Raw genomic sequence first — 18,100 nt, 5'->3', positions numbered from 1 at the left:
GCAGGCCAGGCACGGTGGCTCATGCCTGTAATCCCAGCACTATGGGAGGCCGAAGTGGGCGGATCACCCAACGTCAGGAGTTTGAGACCAGCCTGGCCAATATGGCGAAACCCTGTCTCTACTAAAAATACAAAAATTAGCTGGGCATGGTGGTGCATGCCTATAATCCCAGCTACTCGGGAGGCTGAAGCAGGAGAACCACCTGAACCCGGGAGGCGGAGGTTGCAGCAAGCCGAGATTGCGCCACTGCACTCCAGCCTGGGCAACAAGAGCAAAACTCCGCCTCATTAAAAAAAAAAAAAAAAAAACAGGCCGGGCGCGGTGGCTCAAGCCTGTAATCCCAGCACTTTGGGAGGCCGAGACAGGTAGATCACGAGGTCAGGAGATCGAGACCATCCTGGCGAACACGGTGAAACCTCATCTCTACTAAAAATACAAAAAATTAGCCGGGTGAGGTGGCGGTCGCCTGTAGTCCCAGCTACTCGGGAGGCTGAGGCAGGAGAATGGCGTAAACCCGGGAGGCGGAGCTTGCAGTGAGCTGAGATCCGGCCACTGCACTCCAGCCAGGGCGACAGAGCGAGACTCTGCCTCAAAAAAAAAAAAAAAAAAACCAAGTATGCAAGCATGGTATAGGCTTTTGTTCTTTTTGTTTTTAACCTTGCTAGATGTTCTTTATCAACTACTAGTTCAAATTAGTTGAGTTTTTATTATTGACAGATATTAAATGCTACTAGTATTTTTTTCTGCATTTATTGAGATGGTATCTTTTTGCCTTTAATATGGTAACATGATGAAGTACGTGAATTGCTTTTCTAATAGTAAACCAATCTTGGATTCTTGGGGTAATCCCAGCTTGGCCAGGATACATTAGCATTTTTTATACCACAGGGGCCAAAAAAAAGCTGTGATACCTTTCCTTCCCATCAAAGCCAATACTCCTAAAACAAAAGTTTTAGGAGTATTGATGGGAAGGAAAGTCAACAAGAGAAAAGCATAAGAGATTTTCTTAATGAAAGTTTTATGTGACACAAGAGCCTTTAGAAATACAGACCCAGGCCAGGCGCTGTGGCTCACACCTGTAATCCCAGCACTTGGGGAGGCCAAGGCAGGTGAATCACTTGAGGTCAGGATTTCAAGACCAGCCTGGCCAACATGGTGAAAACCCTTTGTCTACTAAAAATACAAAAATTAACTAGGCATGGTGGTAGGAGCCTGTAATCCCAGCTACTCGGGAGGCTGAGGCAGGAGAATTGCTTGAATCTGGAAGGAGGAGGTTGCAGTGAGCCGAGACGCGCCACTGCACCCCAGCCTGGGCGACAGAGCGAGACTCTGTCTCAAAAAAAAAAAAAAAAAGATTGGGCATGGTGGCTCCCACCTGTAATCCCAGCACTTTGGGAGGCCAAGGCAGGTGGATCACCTGAGGTTGGGAGTTCAAGACCAGCCTGACCAACGTGGAGAAACCCCATCTCTACTAAAAATACAAAATTAGCCGGGTGTGGTGGCTCATGCCTGTAATCCCAGCTATTCGGGAGGCTGAGGCAGGAGAATCGCTTGAACCCGGGAGGCAGAGGTTGCAGTGGGCCAAGATGGCGCCATTACACTCCAGCCTAGGCAACAAGAGCGAAACTTTGTCTAAAAAAAAAAAAAAGAAAGAAAAGAAAAAGGAAAAGAAGGCCAGGCGCGGTGGCTCAAGCCTGTAATCCCAGCACTTTGGGAGGCCAAGATGGGCGGATCACGAGGTCAGGAGATCGAGACCATCCTGGCTAACCCGGTGAAACCCTGTCTCTACTAAAAAATACAAAAAACTAGCCGGGCGAGATGGCGGGCGCCTGTAGTCCCAGCTACTCCAGAGGCTGAGGCAGGAGAATGGCGTAAACCCAGGAGGCGGAGCTTGCAGTGAGCTGAGATCTGGCCACTGCACTCCAGCCCGGGCGACAGAGCGAGACTTCGTCTCAAAAAAGAAAAAGGAAAAGAAAAAAAGAAATGTTCGAGACTGGGTATTATAAAGGAAAGAGGTTTAATCCCCAGTTCCACATGGCTGGGGAGGCCTCGGGAAACTTAAATTCATTGCAGAAGGCGAAGGAGACTTAAGCACCTTCACAAGGTGGCAGGAGAGAGCGAGCAAGAGGGAGGGGGGAAATGTCGCGCTTTTAAGCCATCAGATCTCGTGAACTCACTCACTATCATGAGAACAACCTGGGGGAACTACCCCATGACGCAATCACCTCACACATGGTCCCTTCCTTGTCGTGAGGATGATGAGGATTACAGTTCAAGATGAGATTTGGATAGGGACACAGAGCCAGAATGTATCAGATGGGGCATGAGCTAAATCAGCAGTCAGCTCCTGAGCAGGAGCTCAACAAACTTTTAGGAAAAGAACCAGATATTTTAAATATTTTAGGCTTCAGCGACACATGCATCTCTGTTTCTATTAGTCATTGTGCTCCAGAGAAACAGAACCAATAGGAGATACAGATATAGACAAAGAGATTTAGTATAAAGAAATGGCTCACAGGATTATGGAGGCTGAGAAGTTCCACGATCTGCCATCTGCAAGCTGGAGATAAGGACTAAATTCCAGCCTGAGTCCAAAGGCCTGAGGACCAGGAGTGCTGATAGGGCAAATCCCAGTACAAGGACAGGAAAAGACCCAGCTCAGTCAGCCAGGCAGAGAGCAAATTCTCCCTTCCTCCTCCTCCTTGTTCTCTTCAAGTCTACTGTAGACTGCATGATGACCACTGCCATTGGTAAGGATGGGATCCTCCTTACTCAGTCTACTGATTCAAATGCTAATTTCACCCCAAAACACCCTCGCAGACATACCCAGAAATAATGTTTAACCAGACCGGCGCAGTGGCTCATGCCTGTAATCCCAGCACTTTGGGAAGCCAAGGCAGGTGGATCACTTGAGGTCAGGAGTTGGAGACCAGTCTGGCCAACATGGTGAAACTCCGTCTCTACTAAAAATACAAAAATTAGCTGGATGTGGTGGCTCGTGCCTATAATCCCAGCTACTTGGGAGGCTGAGGCAGGAGAATAGCTTGAACTCGGGAGGCAGAGGTTGCAGTGAGCCGAGATCGTGCCACTGCACTCCAGCCTGGACAACAGAGTGAAGCTTTGTCTCAAAAAACTGAAATTTAACCAAATGTCTGTGCACCCTGTGATACAGTCAAGGTGACACATAAAATTAACCATCACACTGTAAACTAAAAAGTACCTGAGACAGGTCTCAATCAATTTAGAAGTTTATTTTGCCAAGGTTAAGGACAAGCCCAGGAGATGGGTCTATGCCTTTCTCCAAAGATGATTTTGAGGATTTCAGGATTTAAAGTGGGGAAGAGCAGGATAGAGGGGGAAGGGGGAGGCTGTGGTCACATGACTGAATCCACATGTTGCAAGAGAAAGGGAGCAGGTAAGGGAATAGTAAGTCAGCACTCTCTGTAAGGTAAAGTGAACACAGAATAGCTACCTGCAGAGATCTTTAACCTTTTATCTGTAGCTATCTGCTTAGGAACAAAAGGAAAGACAGATTCTTGGATGACTCAGCTTTCAGCCTCATTTTCTTCTTTCTGGCAAAGTGAACCAGGGTTCAAGTTTTTGCTTTTCCTTCACAATATCGTTGTTTCTCCTCTTCCTTTTCTTCCTCCTCCTCCTTCTCCTTCTTCACAACCCCTAAAAATGTAAAACCTATTCTTAGCTTACAAACCTTACAAAAAAGTTTGCCAGTTTGATTTAAACTATCTCCCCAAATCTACATCTCAGTGACATTTTGTTGTTTCCTACAATATAGTGATGCTTGCATGATTATCTAAAGAAAATAATTTATGGGCCGGGTGCGGTGGCTCAAGCCTGGGTCCTGTAATCCCAGCACTTTGGGAGTCTGAGGCAGCCAGATCACCTAAAGTCAGGAGTTCAAGAGCAGCCTGGCCAACATGGTGAAACCCTGTCTCTACTAAAATACAAAAATTAACTGGGCATGATGGCACATACCTGTAATCCCAGCTACTAGAGAGGCTGAGGCGGGAGAATCTCTTGAACCTGTAAGGTGGAGGGTTGGAGTGAGCCTAGATTGCGCCATTGCACTCCAGCCTGGGTGACAGAGCGAGACTCCGTTTCCAAAACAAACAAACAAGAAAATAATTTATGAAAGTCAAGAATCTCATAAACAGTCACCACCCATTCGTAATCTGTGCTGCCACACCTCTACCCAGCAGATTTGCCATCTTTTGAAATGAGTATCAACCTGGACATTCCCAAGTAAAATGCCCACAACACCTAAGGGTTGTGATTAGAACAGCAATGATTAGACTCAGGCTCTCTCTTGCTGCCCTCTCCTGGCTGGCCCATTGTTGAGGATCACATATGAATCCTGTAGGATTTCATGAGACTCAGGAAACCTACAGACCTGACTGCTGACCTGTAGACTTGTCAAAATTTCTACCAGTGGATAGTACTTAAGGCTGGTCATGATGGCCGAGTTTGTTATTTCTTGTAGGGTACTCTGACTTTCTTGAGTGTAAGAGTTGTAGAAAAAGAATAGTTATCAGGCTGGGCACAGTTGCTCACACCTGTAATCCCAGCACTTTGGGAGGCTGAGGCACATGGATCACTTGAGGCCAGGAGTTCAAGACCAGCCTGGCCAACATGGCGAATCCCTGTCTCTACTAAAAATATAAAAATTAGCTGGGCGTGGTAGTTCCAGCTACTTGGGAGGCTAAGGCAGGAGAATCAGTTGAACCTGAGAGGCGGAGGTTGCAGTGAGCTGAGATTGCACCACCGCACTCCAGCCTGGGTGAGAGAGCGAGACTCCATCTAAAAAAAAAAAAAGAAAAGAAAAAGAGGCGTTATCATATATTGAACATTTACTATGTGCCAGACATTGCTAAACAAGTATTATTTCATTTCATCCTTAGAACAATCACACGAGCTCCGTATCCCTGGACTGTTCAGCATTACCTTCACACAGGTGATACATTGGAGACCCACAGAGGTTTTTCTTTCTTTCTTTTTTTTTTTTTTTTTTGAGATGGAGTCTCACTCTGTCGCTAGGTTGGAGGGCAATGGCGTGATCTCAGCTCATTGCAACTTCCGCCTCCCAGGTTCAAGCAATTCTCCTGCCTCAGCCTCACGAGTAGCTGGGATTACAGGCATACACCACCACACCCGGCTATTTTTAGTACAGACAGGTTTTCACCACACTGGTCAGGCTGGTCTTGAACTCCCGACCTCAGGTGATCTGCCCGTCTTAGCCTCCCAAAGTGCTGGGATTGCAGGCGTGAGCCACTGCGCCCCATCTTTTTCTTTTTCTTTTTTTCTTTTTTTGAAATAGAGTGTCGCTCTGTCGCCTAGGCTGGAGTGCAGTGGCGTGATCTTGGTCCACTGCAACCTCTGCCTCCCAGTTTCAAGCGATTCTCCTGCCTCAGGCTTCTCAGTAACTGGGACTAGAGGTGCACAGCATCACGCCTGGCTAATTTTTGTATTTTTAGTAGAGACGAGGTTTCACTATGTTGCCCAGGCTGGTCTTGAACCTCAGGTGATTCATCTGCCTCAGCCTCCCAAAGTGCTGGGATTACAGGCGTGAGCCATCGTGCCCGGCCAGAGAGGTTAATTAACCTGCTCAAGGATCACAGGTGGTAGAGCTGGAGCTTGGCATTCAGTCCATATTTATCTGACTCCAGAACTTGTGGTCTGAATTGCTACCCAAATAGACACTTGTCTGAATTGCTACCCAAGGTTCACAATCATTTGTGCAGAGTCTAATTCAGTAGGAATAGTATGGAGCCAGAAATTTGCATTTTTAACAAGCACTCCAGGGTCCTGGAGAGCTACACTTTGAGAACACTGCCTGTCGCAAATAGAAACTGCACTGCTTCCAGTAGAAAGATGAAACTCTTCAGCAACAGAAGACTTATTCTGGAGTGGAAAAAAATGCTGGACTTTCCCTCCTTCTTTGAGTACAAGAGGAAGTTAGAAGAGGATAATAAGATGCAAAGATTTCTTATCTCTTCCTGTCCCTCAGGCCTCCCTGCCCCCACCTAAGCCCCAGAAAAGTGCACCTCAAATGAATTTGCCTGAAGAGGTATAACATTGCCCTTTGCTGACAAATGCCTGAGCAAACATATACTGGTTATTTGGTAACACTCAAAAATCTAATTGCAGCTGGGCATGGTGGCTCATGCCTGTAATCCCAGCACTTTGGAAGGCTGAGGCACGCAGATCACCCAAGGTCAGGAGTTCGAGACCAACCTGGGCAACATGGTGAAACCCCATCTCTACTGAAGAAAAACCACACACACGTACACACAAATTAGCCAGCATGGTGGTGCACGCCTGTAGTCCCAACTATTCAGGAGGCTGAGGCAGGAGAATCACTTGAAACTGAGAGGCGGAAGTTGCAGTGAGCCGAGATCGCGCTACTGCACTCCATCCTGGGTGAGACAGCGAGACTGCCTCTCAAAAAAAAAAAAAAGATATAATGGCAGTTTTGGCAGTTCTAAGGAACAGTTTTACATCTTAATTGACCGCATGCCAGGCCACCAGGTAAATCTCCTTCTCTTTCTTTAATCAGACTTGGTGATCAGGCTGTCAGATCTGGAAGTGTTCATGGCTTGCTGAGCAGAGACAAGAGGACGAAGGCTTAGGTGTAATCTAAATGCAATAGATTTGCAGTGAAACAAGTGGCCTGGGCTACAGCCGTTTCTCCACATGCTCTGCCTTTCTGACACCAAATCTATGTTTGGCAAGGAATGGGACGGAAACTTCTTCCCACCTGGTGGCCAACGTTTTCTTGAACGTTTATATCACCCTTCAGCTCCTGGGTAGGGTTGATGGTCATCCACCGAGAATGGGGGGACATATACCTGTGAGGGCCCAGCCACTGGTCAATGTTTAGCAGAGGAGAAATACAGTAGAAAAAGAGCAAGACTATGCCAGGCATTGTGCTGGGTATTTGACTAACATGATTTAATCTTCCAACAACCCAGAGAGGTGTTGGGATTCCATCTTCATTTGCCACATGAAAAAACGGAGACACAAATATGCAAAGTAACTTGCCCAAGATCATCCACGTAATAAGTAGAGTCAAGAATTAAACCTAAAGGCCTTGCCCTTTCCGTCCAGCTCTGTGCCACCATGAAGGGCCACCGCTCTCTGCGTTAGTTCTTCTGTATAAGATCTCTTCCAATCCAAACAGGCTCCACTCACAAACCTTGGAGAAAAGCCACCAGCCCTTGGGGTCCAAGAATAACAGAAATGCAGTGAGCCATTTTCTGAAAATGAGATGACATATGTCAAACATTCAGCCCAGAGCCTGGTACTTTTCAGACTGCCCAGCTGGGGAGGAGGGTCCCTGGGACAGGGTGTTTCTGGTTTCAGGAGATTCTATTGGCCATTTGGTCACAAACATTCATCAAGTGCCTATATAAATGTTCAAAACAGGAAGAGCAGGGCTGGGTGCAGTGGCTCCCAGGACTTTGGGAGGCTGAGGCAGGTGGATCACCTTAGGTCAGGAGTTTGAGACCGGCCTGACATATATGGTGAAACCCCGTCTCTACTAAAGATACAAAAATTAGCCGGGCGTGGTGGCGGGCACCTGTATTCTCAGCTACTCAGGAGGCTGAGACAAGAGAATTGCTTGAACCCGGGAGGCAGAGGTTGCAGTGAGCCAAGATGGCATTACTGCACTCCAGTCTTAGCAACAGAGCGAGACTGCATATCAAAAAAAGGGAATCATGGGAGTCATTCTGATTGGACCAGCTTAGATCTCAGGAATCCATCCCTGCCTGCTGGGGGGATGGAATGAGCTGATTGGCTTAGCTTAAGTGGCATGCTCTATCCTTGGAAGCACGTGGACCCTCACATGAAAATTGTGAGCTCTCATGGGAAGTGGGGTTTGTCAAGGAGACAGCCACAATGATCACAACAGGAAAGTTGCTTTTGTGAAATAAAAAGGCAGGAAGGCACAAGCAGTATATGATTGTAGCCCACAGATTTGTTTGGCTAGAGCAGAGCGTTCTTTGTTCTTGAAAGTGAGTTGTGAGAAATGGAGCATTTGGGAGGGAGTTGGGGGTGCTGGAAGGGGCCTTGTGGGGAGCCTGCGGGGCCTCAGGCTTTGTGTGAGTCTGGGAGTTCTAGTGCAGCATTTACCGGATTACTAGCAAATTCAGGAAATGAGCCTGTTTCCTCCTATTATAGAGCCTAACTAATCCTTTATTCATTAAATGGAGTATTTACTCAGCCTTAAAATGTTCAGTGTGGGGGGTTAGAAAAGAAGGGAGCCCACAGCTGCTGAGAGCCCACTATGTGCTGACTCTGGGCTAGAGGTTTTTCCTACATTTTCTCTTTTAATGCTCCCAACCTCCCTCTTTGCCCCATTTCACAGATGGAGAAGGAAAGGGAAGTGACTTGTCCAAAGCCACTCTGTCAAAAGGGGACTTGAGTCCTCAGGGCTGTTGACACTAAAGCTAACAATCAGGTAACCACATTGGGGTTTTCTCCAAGACATGAGAATTCCTTTGTCCCATGTATCACGTCAAGCACCTGGGCTGATGACCCTTCTGCATGGTGTACCCACCTCACAGCCTCAGGCAGCCTCAGCTTATCCTCAGCTACATCCACTATGCCCAGGGACACTGATGAATGCATCTGGGATTCTGGAGAGAGGGGTCCACTCATGAGTTGAGGCCCCGTTTGTACTTGCTCCACCAGGACTGAGGACAGGAAGTTACACCTAGGAGAACCAAGACACACTTGACACAAATGGTACCCACAGAGCATCCTTGTCCCAACTGTCACCACCATCCCCCTCCTCCTCCTCACACTTGCATCTCCAGCAGTTACTGAGCACTTGCAATGTACCAGGTGCTCTCTCAGCACTTTATATATATATATCATCTCCTGGAACCATCCCAAAGCTGCTTTGAAGCAGGTGCCATTATCCTCCCCATTTTATGGATGGGAAAGCCAAGGAATGACCATGGAGGCCGAGGTCACAGCAAGAGGCTTGTCCCTATAAAGTCTATACGCTCATCCCCATTTCCTTTTCTCTCTTTCATTTTCTTTTTTATTTTTGGAGATCGGCTCTCACCCTGTTGCCCAGGCTGGAGTGCAGGGACGTGATCATGGCTCACTGCAGCCTTGACCTCTGAGGCTCAAGCAATCCTTCTGCACCAGTCTCCCGAGTAGCTGGGACCACAGCTATGCACCACCATGCCTGGTTAATTTTTGTATTTTTTTGTAGAGATAGGGTCTCAGCATGTTGCTCAGGCTTGTTTCAAACTCCTGAGCTCAAGCCATCCACCCTCCTCAGCCTCCTAAAGTGCTGGAATTAAGGCATGTCCCACCACGCCTGGCCCATGCTCCATTTTAAAAATGAGTAAATTTGATCTTCGAGAGGTTGCCCACTAATCTCACATGGCTGGCAAGTGGCTGAGTTGGGATTTGAACTTGAGTTCTGTCTGACTACAGTGGCTGGGCTGAGCACTGCTGTGAAGGATAATTGTTGAGTTAAAGAAAACCTCTGGAGAAGTGATTTGACCTTGTGGATCTTTCCCTGAGCACAATTTCCAGCATGTTCCTGAGAAAGCTTAGGATCCTTTTGTTGGAATAAGCGCAGGTCCTTCCTCGGGGCATCTATGCCCACTAACGTCATAGTCATCCTCCACCCCCACTTCTTCCCCTTTCCCAAAAACATCTGATATGGGGCTCCGGGCAAGCCCTGGGAGGAGCTGCTTCCCAGGTGAATGTGTCCCCCGGAGGAATGTACGCCTGCAGCAAGGCGAGTAGGACACTTTTGGAGCCTCAGGTCACATTGTCCCCAAGACAAGGCTGATGCGGATAGTAAGCCTCTTGTTTTTGAAGGTCACATACAACAAAACCGTGGAAACTCAGGATGGAAGAGGCCCGTGAGAGCAATCATGAGGCATAACAACAGCTGCAGAAGGTGACTGCAGGGAAGCGGACTGTGCTCCTTTTCTTTATGTTCTGTTTTTAGCTGTGTTTTTCAGAGCAAGTAGGTACCATGGTGATAGGTACCATAGAAATAGATGGAGCGCACCACCCAGCACGGGGCTGCTAAGCTGTTCCCCTGGAAATGCACCGAGAGCTGCCAGGGAGAGCCCAGGGACTCTGCTTCCTGGGGCCTGTCAGCTGCACGGCCAGGGAAGAAGGCCGCTGGAGAATGGTCCCCAGAGGCTTCTCATTGTCTCGCTGTGATTGTCCGAGGTCCCTGATGGTGCATCCTCCCTCCTGGAGCACCTATGGCCTTTCTCTCTGAGTCCTCCCAGGAAACTCACTTAATGAGGTTTGCCTCTGCCTAGTGAAGCAATTATCTTGGCCAACAGTGACCTCAAAAGTAACACTGCCAGCATTCCCGTCTCCATAGTTAGGGGTGCATGGTCCTCATCCTGCCTGGATGTGGCACTGTCACTGGTTTTATGCAATGGGTCATAAAGAATTTGTGGGGCAGGAGCTGAGTTCTGAACATTTGGTAATCAGGAATACTCATAAAATGAAATCTCAGAGGATCTAACCCAGAAAGCCGGGTAAGGTAGGGCATAACCATGTCTGATATGGTGGTTTTCAGTTTGTGAAGCCGCAGGCAGTAAAGAATAGGGCCCAGCCTCAAATATTTTTGGATGCAGCTTGAATGGACTGAAAGACCCTTTGAAACAAGTGCTGGAACCATCCCGTAGCACTTACATAACCATATCTGCAAGGCTGTTGATAGATGAATGTAAATTAACCTAGGCAGAGCTTAGCTCATTTTTATTTAGATTTAGACCAATTTCATGTCTTCTGAAATGTAACCCATATATACACATACTAAATCTAACTCTTTTATTTTAGACCTAGCATGAGAGGATCAAGTTTAAAGGGCATCTGTTATTACAAGTTTAAAGGGCATCTGTTATTGTATCTGTCCCATCATATCTGTTTCTGTGATAGCTTCATTATGTACATTTCTTTCTATACATTTGCGCTCTCAGGTGGCATTCTTCTTCAGAGCAGGGCAAGTGTAATTCTGGACCAATGTATGATTCGGAGATCAGTAATTTTAAGCACCAACCAACTGAAGGTAATTTTATTCTCGATGAAAGAAACAGATGGGGTGCAGTGGCTCACATGAGCCTGTAGTCCCAGCACTTTGGGAGGCTGAGGCGGGCAGATCACTTAAGGTCAGGAGTTCAAGACAGCCTGGCAAACATAGTGAAACCCCATTTCTACTAAAAATACAAAAATTAGCCAGGTGCAGTGGTACGCACCTGTAATCTCAGCTACGTGGGAGGGTGAGGCGGGAGAATCGATTGAACCCAGGAGGTGGAGGTTACAGTGAGCCAAGATTGCACCACTACAGTCCAGCCTGGATGGCAGAGTAAATCTCTGTCTCAAAAAAGAAAGAAACACACATCTCTAACAAAGGATTTATTTATTTTTTCCTGAGACAGGGTCTCTCTCTGTCACCCAGGCTGGAGTGCAGTGGCTCCATCCCGGCTCACTGCAACCTCCACCCCCAAGGCTCAAGTGATACTCCTACCTCAGCGTGGGACCACAGGTGTGTACCATCATGTCTGGCTATGTTTTTGTAATTTTAGTAAAGACAGGGTGTCACTATTTTGCCCAGGTTGGTCTCAAACTCCTGAGCTCAGGCGATCCACCCACCTTGGCCTCCCAAAGTGCTGGGATTATAGGCATGAGCCACTGTGCCTGGCTAGGAACTTATTTTAAAAACCAGAAACTTAAAAATCAATAACATCATTAACTCATAAATTATTGTTTAGTTATAGATTATGAAAATGATAGAACCAGAAGGTGCTAACGAAATGTCTGTCCTGCATGTGTGGCATTTGATATGAAGAAACTGAGGCCCTTGCCGGGCATAGTGGCTCTCGCCTGTAACCCCAGCACTTTGGGAGGCTGAGGCAGGAGGATCGCTTGAGCTCAAGAGTTCAAGACCAGCCTTGGGCAAGACGGTGAAACTCTGTACCTGTAGTAGCAGCTACTGAAGAAGCTGAGGTGGGAGGATCGCTTGATCCCAGGAGGTCAAGGCTGCACTCCAGCCTGGGCAACACAGTGAGATCCTGTCTCAAAAAAAGAAAAGAAAAGGCCAGGTGCGGTGGCTCATGCCTGTAATCCCAGAACTTTGGGAGGCCGAGGCGGGTGGATCACCTGAGGTGCGGAGTTTGAAATCAGCGTGACCAACATGGAGAAACCCCGTCTCTACTAAAAATACAAAATTAGCCAGCCGTGGTGGTGCATGCCTGCAATCCCAGCTACTCAGGAGGCTGAGGCAGGAGAATCACTTGAACCTGGGAGGCGGAGGTTACCGTGAGCCGAGATCGCGCAATTGCACTCCAGCCTGGGCAACAAGAGCAAAACTCCATCTCAAAAATAAAAAAAAAAAATTAATAAAGAAAGAAACTGAGGCCCAAAGAGTTGGCGTACTTTGCTGTTAGTTCAGCATGTCTTCTGTGTATGCAGGTGGTATCTCTAGGTCGTTATCACTCTGGCAAGTTCTTTCCCAGTGATGGAGATGTGTGGAGACCCCAGTCTCTCCAACCAGGGAGTGGTGCTCATGGTGACTTTGAAGTAGGCTTGTGAGTCAGGCTGTTGGTTGAGCTGTGCAGTGCAAGAAGTAGCTAAACATGAAAGGAATTGCCTGGTTTATCGTTAGGACTAACCACAGAACCGATGACTCAGCGTTTACTGTTGGCGGTATCATACACTCAACCTGCATGTAGATTTCGTGCATCGTATTTTGTGGCTACAGGAATTTGGCCTGATGGACCCGTTGCAGAAACTCTGTATTAAATAAGCAAACACGTGTGCTCTAGTTTTACAGGCCAAGCAAACTGTGAAACAGAAGGGTTGGCCTTTCTTGCCCATAGCAGTCATACCTTGGACTTTTGCCACTTGGTTGGTTGCTTTATTTGGCTAAGTAACTAAAAGCGGATTTACTTTGAAGACTGAGGCTCTCAAATATTCTAGAGCTCTCTAAGAATGGACATTCACAGTTATGCTGGGCAGACATATTCTCAAATTTTCAGAGTCATAAAGCTGATGTTTGGGCTGGGCGTGATCACTCACACCTATAATCCCAGCACTTTGGGAGGCCAAGGCGGGCGTATCACAAGGTCAGGAGTTTGAGACCAGCCTGGCCAATATGGTGAAACCCTGTCTCTACTAAAAATGCAAACATTAGCGAGGCATGCTGGTGGGCATCTGTACTCCCAGCTACTCCGGAGGCTGCGGCAGGAGAGTTGCTTGAACCCGGGAGGCGGAGGTTGCAGTGAGCAGAGATCGTGCCGCTGCACTCCAGCCTGGGCAACAGAGCAAGACTCTGTCTCAAAAAAAAAAAAAAAAAAACCCAGTTTGGCCTGTGTGAAGCATACACACACAACCTTCCTTCCCCAAGATAAGCACCTTCCCATGGAGCTGGAACAGGAGCCCTGGGATTAGAATATTTGATATTCAAGACACACACTGAGTCTGGTGTTGCTTTTCAGCAACACACTGAAAAATTGTTGCTTTTCACACCAACAATTTGAAACTAAACATTTAATGTGAATGTTTCTTTTTTTTGAGAGAATGTCTCACTGTCCCCTAGGCTGGAGTGCAGTGGTGCAATCATGGCTCACAGCAGTCTCGACCTCCAGAGCTCAAGCACTCCTCCTGCCTCAGCCTCCTGAGTAGCTGGGGTTACAGGCGCATGCCACCATGCCAGCTAATTTGTTTAGTTTTTATTTTTTGTAGAGATGGGGGTCTTGTACTCCTGGACTCAAGGGATCCTACTGCCTCAGCGTCCCAAAGTGCTGAGATTCCAGGCATGAGCCACCACACCTGGCCTTCATGTGAATGTTTCTTAACAATCACAACTTGATTTTTAACATTTTAATTTAAATTTTTTATTATGAAAAATATATAACATACAGTTTACCATTTTAATCATTTTTAAGCGTCCAGTTCTGTGGCATTAAGTACATTCACACTGTTGTGCAACCATCATTGCCTTCCATTTCCAGAACTCTCTTCATCTTCCCAGACTGAAACTCTGTGCCCATTAAACGATAACTCCCCATTCCCCACCCCATCTTCTGGACCCAGCCTGTGGTCACCACCATTCAGCTTTCCATCTCTGTTCATCTGTCCGCTGTGGGTGCCTCGTAGAAATGGAATCACACAATATTTGTCACTCGTGTCTGACTTATTTCAGTTTGCATAACGCGCTCAGGGTTCACCCATGTTGTAGCATGCATCAGAATTTCCTTCCTTTTTAAGGCTGAAGAATATTCTACTGTATGTATATACCACATTTTGTTTATCCATAATTTTTCTATAGTTTTTTTTTGTTTGTTTGTTTGTTTTGAGAAGGAGTCTCACTCTATCTCCCAGGCTGGAGTGCAGTGGCGTGATCTCAGCTCACTGCAAGCTCCTCCTCCCGGGTTCACGCCATTCTCCTGCCTCAGCCTCCTGAGCAGCTGGGACTACAGGTGCCTGCCACCACGCCTGGCTAATTTTTTATATTTTTAGTAGAGACAGGGTTTCACTGTGTTGGCCAGGATGGTCTCGATCTCCTGACCTCGTGATCCACCCGCCTCAGCCTCCCAAAGTGCTGGGATTACAGGTATGAGCCACCACACCCTGTCTGTTTTTTTATTTTAAAACAACTGCAAAGTGACAGAACATTTCAAGAATGGTACTAAAGAAAATCTTTTTTATATCTCATTATTCATCTTTTTTCTTTTTTTTTTGAGATGCAGTCTTGCTCTGTCGCCCAGGCTGGAGTGCAGTGGTGTGATCTTGGCTCACTGCAACCTCCGCCTCCTGAGTTCAAGAGATTCTCTTGTCTCAGCCTTCTGAGTAGCTGGGATTACAGGCGTGCCCCTCCACACCTGGCTAATTTTTGTATTTTTAGGAGAGACAGGGTTTTGCCATGTTGGCCAGACTGGTCTTGAACTCCTGGCCTCAGCCTCCCAAAATGCTGGGATTACAGTTGTAAGCCACCCCACCCGGCCTTTCTTTGTTCTTTTTAGACAGGGTCTCATGTCATAAGAGACACTACCCGCCATTCCCCACCACGGAGTCCTACCTTACTCAGCTCCACCTTGCGGCTTTAGGACTGAATTGTTTAGAAAGGGGAGGAGAAGGGACCACCATTTGCTTTCATTGAAAAGATTTGTTTTGGCCAGGTGTGGTGGCTCATGCCTGTAATCCCAACACTTTGGGAGGCCAAGGCAGGAGGATCGCTTGAGCCCAGGAGTTCAGAAAATACAGCCTGGGTAGCATAGTGAGACCCTCATATCTACAAAAAAAGAAAAGAAATTAGCTGGGCATGGTGGTACATGCCTGTGGTGGTCCCAAGCTAGTCAGGAGGCTTAGGTGGGAAGATGGCTTGAGCCTGAGATGTTGTGGCTGCAGTGAGCCCTGATTGCACTCCTGCACTCCAGCCTGATGACAGAGCAAGACTCTGTCTCAAGAAAAAAAAGAAAGAAAGAAAATACTTGTTTCATTAACAATTCTTTGCATGTGGGGAGCCCTTGTATTTAACCTATTTAAATAAACAAATCTTAATTATGACTACCAGCATTTCCCCAATCTTTTGTCTCTGCTATTATAATACCATTTTTTAAATAAAATGTTTATACAGTTAGGATGCCTTCTTCCTTGCAGCAACACTTACTTTGCAAATTTGCAGTTGTATTTAGGCTACCACCAGCAACTCTCTTGGCAAACATTGAGCAACTCCTACCACAAAAATTAATGAGTAGAGAGACAAGGTCTGTACACCTACTCATTTTGTTCTTCCATTATCAAGTTGTGGGACTCTGGGGAAGTGATCCAGGGGACATCTACAGAAACCAAAAATGGAGTTTTGTAACGCTGTGAGTTGTTTGTTCTTGTGAAAAATAAGATCTTCTTGACTAGACTGAAGGCTTCAAGGAAGCTGTGTCTTATGTTTTTGGGGTGCACCCTTCGAGGTTCTAAACATGATGCTACATGAATATAAGGTGTTCCTGGTGCTTGTGGGCTGGCAGAGCTGTGAGGGCTTCTTTGGGATAAACTGGGAGAAGGAGCCTGGGTTGTAAAATTCAGTGGATGCTTCTTGGGTTTTATCTTCCTTGACCTCCCCGGATCATAAATTCCTCCTTGAAATACTTGCTTCTGAATCACAAAGTTTCTTTCCTACCTCCCTGGCCGCCTTTTCTTAGCTGCCTTTGTGTGAGCCACATGCTCTGCCCATCCCTCCTGACAGTGAGATAGATTTATTTATTATTTATTTATTTATTTATTTATTTATTAAGACACAGTCTGTCTCTGTTACCCAGGCTAGAGTGCAGTGGCGAAGTCTCAGCTCACTGCAACCTCCGCCTCCCTGGTTCAAGCGAGTCTCGTGCCTCAGCCTCCCCAGGAACTGGGATTATAGACATGCGCCACCACACCCAGCTAATTTTTGTATTTTCAGTAGAGACAGGGTTTCACAATGTTGGCCAGACTGATCTCAAACTCCTGTACTCAAGTGATCTGCCCACCTCGGCCTCTTAAAGTGCTGGGATTACAGACATGAGCCACCGCACCCAGCTGACAGTGAACATTTATTGGGCACGTTCCGTGTGCCAGGCACTGTTGATGTTGCATGTCCAGCAGTGAGTACAACGGATGGAAAGCCTTGTCTTCACTGAACTGAAAGGAAACGAGGAAAACCCCCTCCCTTGGGTGTGAGCCTGATTCCTTGTTTCTGCATCACAGGGACAACCTCAGCTGCTCCCCAGGGTGTGCTGAGCACTGCCTGCTCATGCAGGCCTTGCCGGCGCGTGAAGGGTGAAGGCAGCCTCTTCCCTGCAAGGTTCTTTCCTATGCAAACCCAAAAGTATCTGAGACAGAGCTCAATCAACTTAGAAAGTTTATTTTGCCAAAGTTAAGGACACAGCCTTAACATATAGCCTTAACACACAGCCTCAGGAGGTCCTAAGGACATGTACCCAAGGTGGTCGGGGTACAGGTTTTTATTTTTGTGTGTTTGTTTGTTTTTTGAGACAGGGTCTCACTCTGTCACCCAGGCTGAAGTGCAGTGGTGCGATCTCAACTCACTGCAGCCTCTGCCTCCCGGGTTCAAGCAGTTCTCCTGCCTCAGCCTCCCAAGTAGCTGGAATTACAGGTGTGCACCACCATGCCCAGCTAATTTTTGTATATTTCATACAGACGGGATTTTGCCATATTGGCCAGGCTTGTCTTGAGCTCCTGACCTCAAGTGATCTGCCCAACTTGGCCTCCCAAAGTGCTAGGATTATAGGCGTGAACCACCATGCCTGGCTACCGCTTGGTTTTATACATTTTAGGGAGACATGAGAAATCAATCTGTGTGTGAGACTGATCAGCCTTTCACTGAATACACAATTTCCATGTGAGAAGGGGGTAGAGGAATAGTCACTTATGCCTTAGTCTGGCTCAGTGAATCTACATTTTTACATAAACAGTAGGGCAAAGGAAGCAATTAGATACGCATTTGTCTCAGGTGAGTCTCAGAGGGATGACTTTGGGTTCTGTCTATCCTTTGTCAGGCACCCATGAAAATAAGTTGTCAATTTACGTTGCCAGGGTGAAATTCAATAGAACTGTTTTAGGGTAGAGATGTTGAAGCCCACAAGGAATTCATCTTTTAGCAATCTTATTTGGGAATAAAATGGGAGGCAGGCTTGCGCAGTTCCCAGCTTGACTTTTCCCTTTGGCTTAGTGATTTTGGGGTCTATTTTTGTGATTTACTTTCCTTTCACACCTGCGAGGGAGACTTTCTGATGCTCCTGTCTCTGCCCTGCAGTCCCCTCTCATCTGCCAACTTCATACTTTGGCTGCCCTGCCGTCTGTCCCCCACCTGCAGCCCCACTGATCTTCCTAAAAAGCAAGTTTCACAAATCACTCACTGCTCAGTACCTTCTGTGATTTCCTGAGGCTCCGGGATAAATCCAAATTCCTTCACATGACAGGAGGGTCCCCACGAGCCGGCCTCTGCTTTCCCTCCCAGCCCCGGCTCCCACCACCTCCTGCCTCGTGTCAGGCTCTGCAGCACGGACAGCTGGTGCCCCCTAATACTTCCCTGCCTTGC

General features: G+C 47.1%; 1 protein-coding gene across 9 annotated transcripts in view; it reads left to right on the top strand.

The window, feature by feature from the left end:
- Window positions 1-18,100, top strand: part of DGLUCY (D-glutamate cyclase) — a 161,316-nt gene that overhangs the window by 79,507 nt on the left and 63,709 nt on the right. Inside the window, exon 1 of one of the 9 annotated variants that reach the window (XM_033191598.1) lies at window positions 14,574-14,623. The exons of the other annotated variants lie outside the window; for them this stretch is intronic. The gene's annotated coding sequence lies outside the window, so the exon portion shown is untranslated. Of the gene's footprint in view, window positions 1-14,573; window positions 14,624-18,100 lie in introns of those variants that run through there. 9 annotated transcript variants of the gene reach the window in all.

The sequence above is a fragment of the Trachypithecus francoisi genome, unplaced genomic scaffold (genome assembly GCF_009764315.1).
Source record: "Trachypithecus francoisi isolate TF-2019V2 unplaced genomic scaffold, Tfra_2.0 Lachesis_group3, whole genome shotgun sequence".
Lineage (NCBI taxonomy): Eukaryota > Metazoa > Chordata > Mammalia > Primates > Cercopithecidae > Trachypithecus > Trachypithecus francoisi.
Note: the sequence above shows the minus strand (reverse complement) of the source record. Positions and strands in the feature narration are given on the sequence as shown.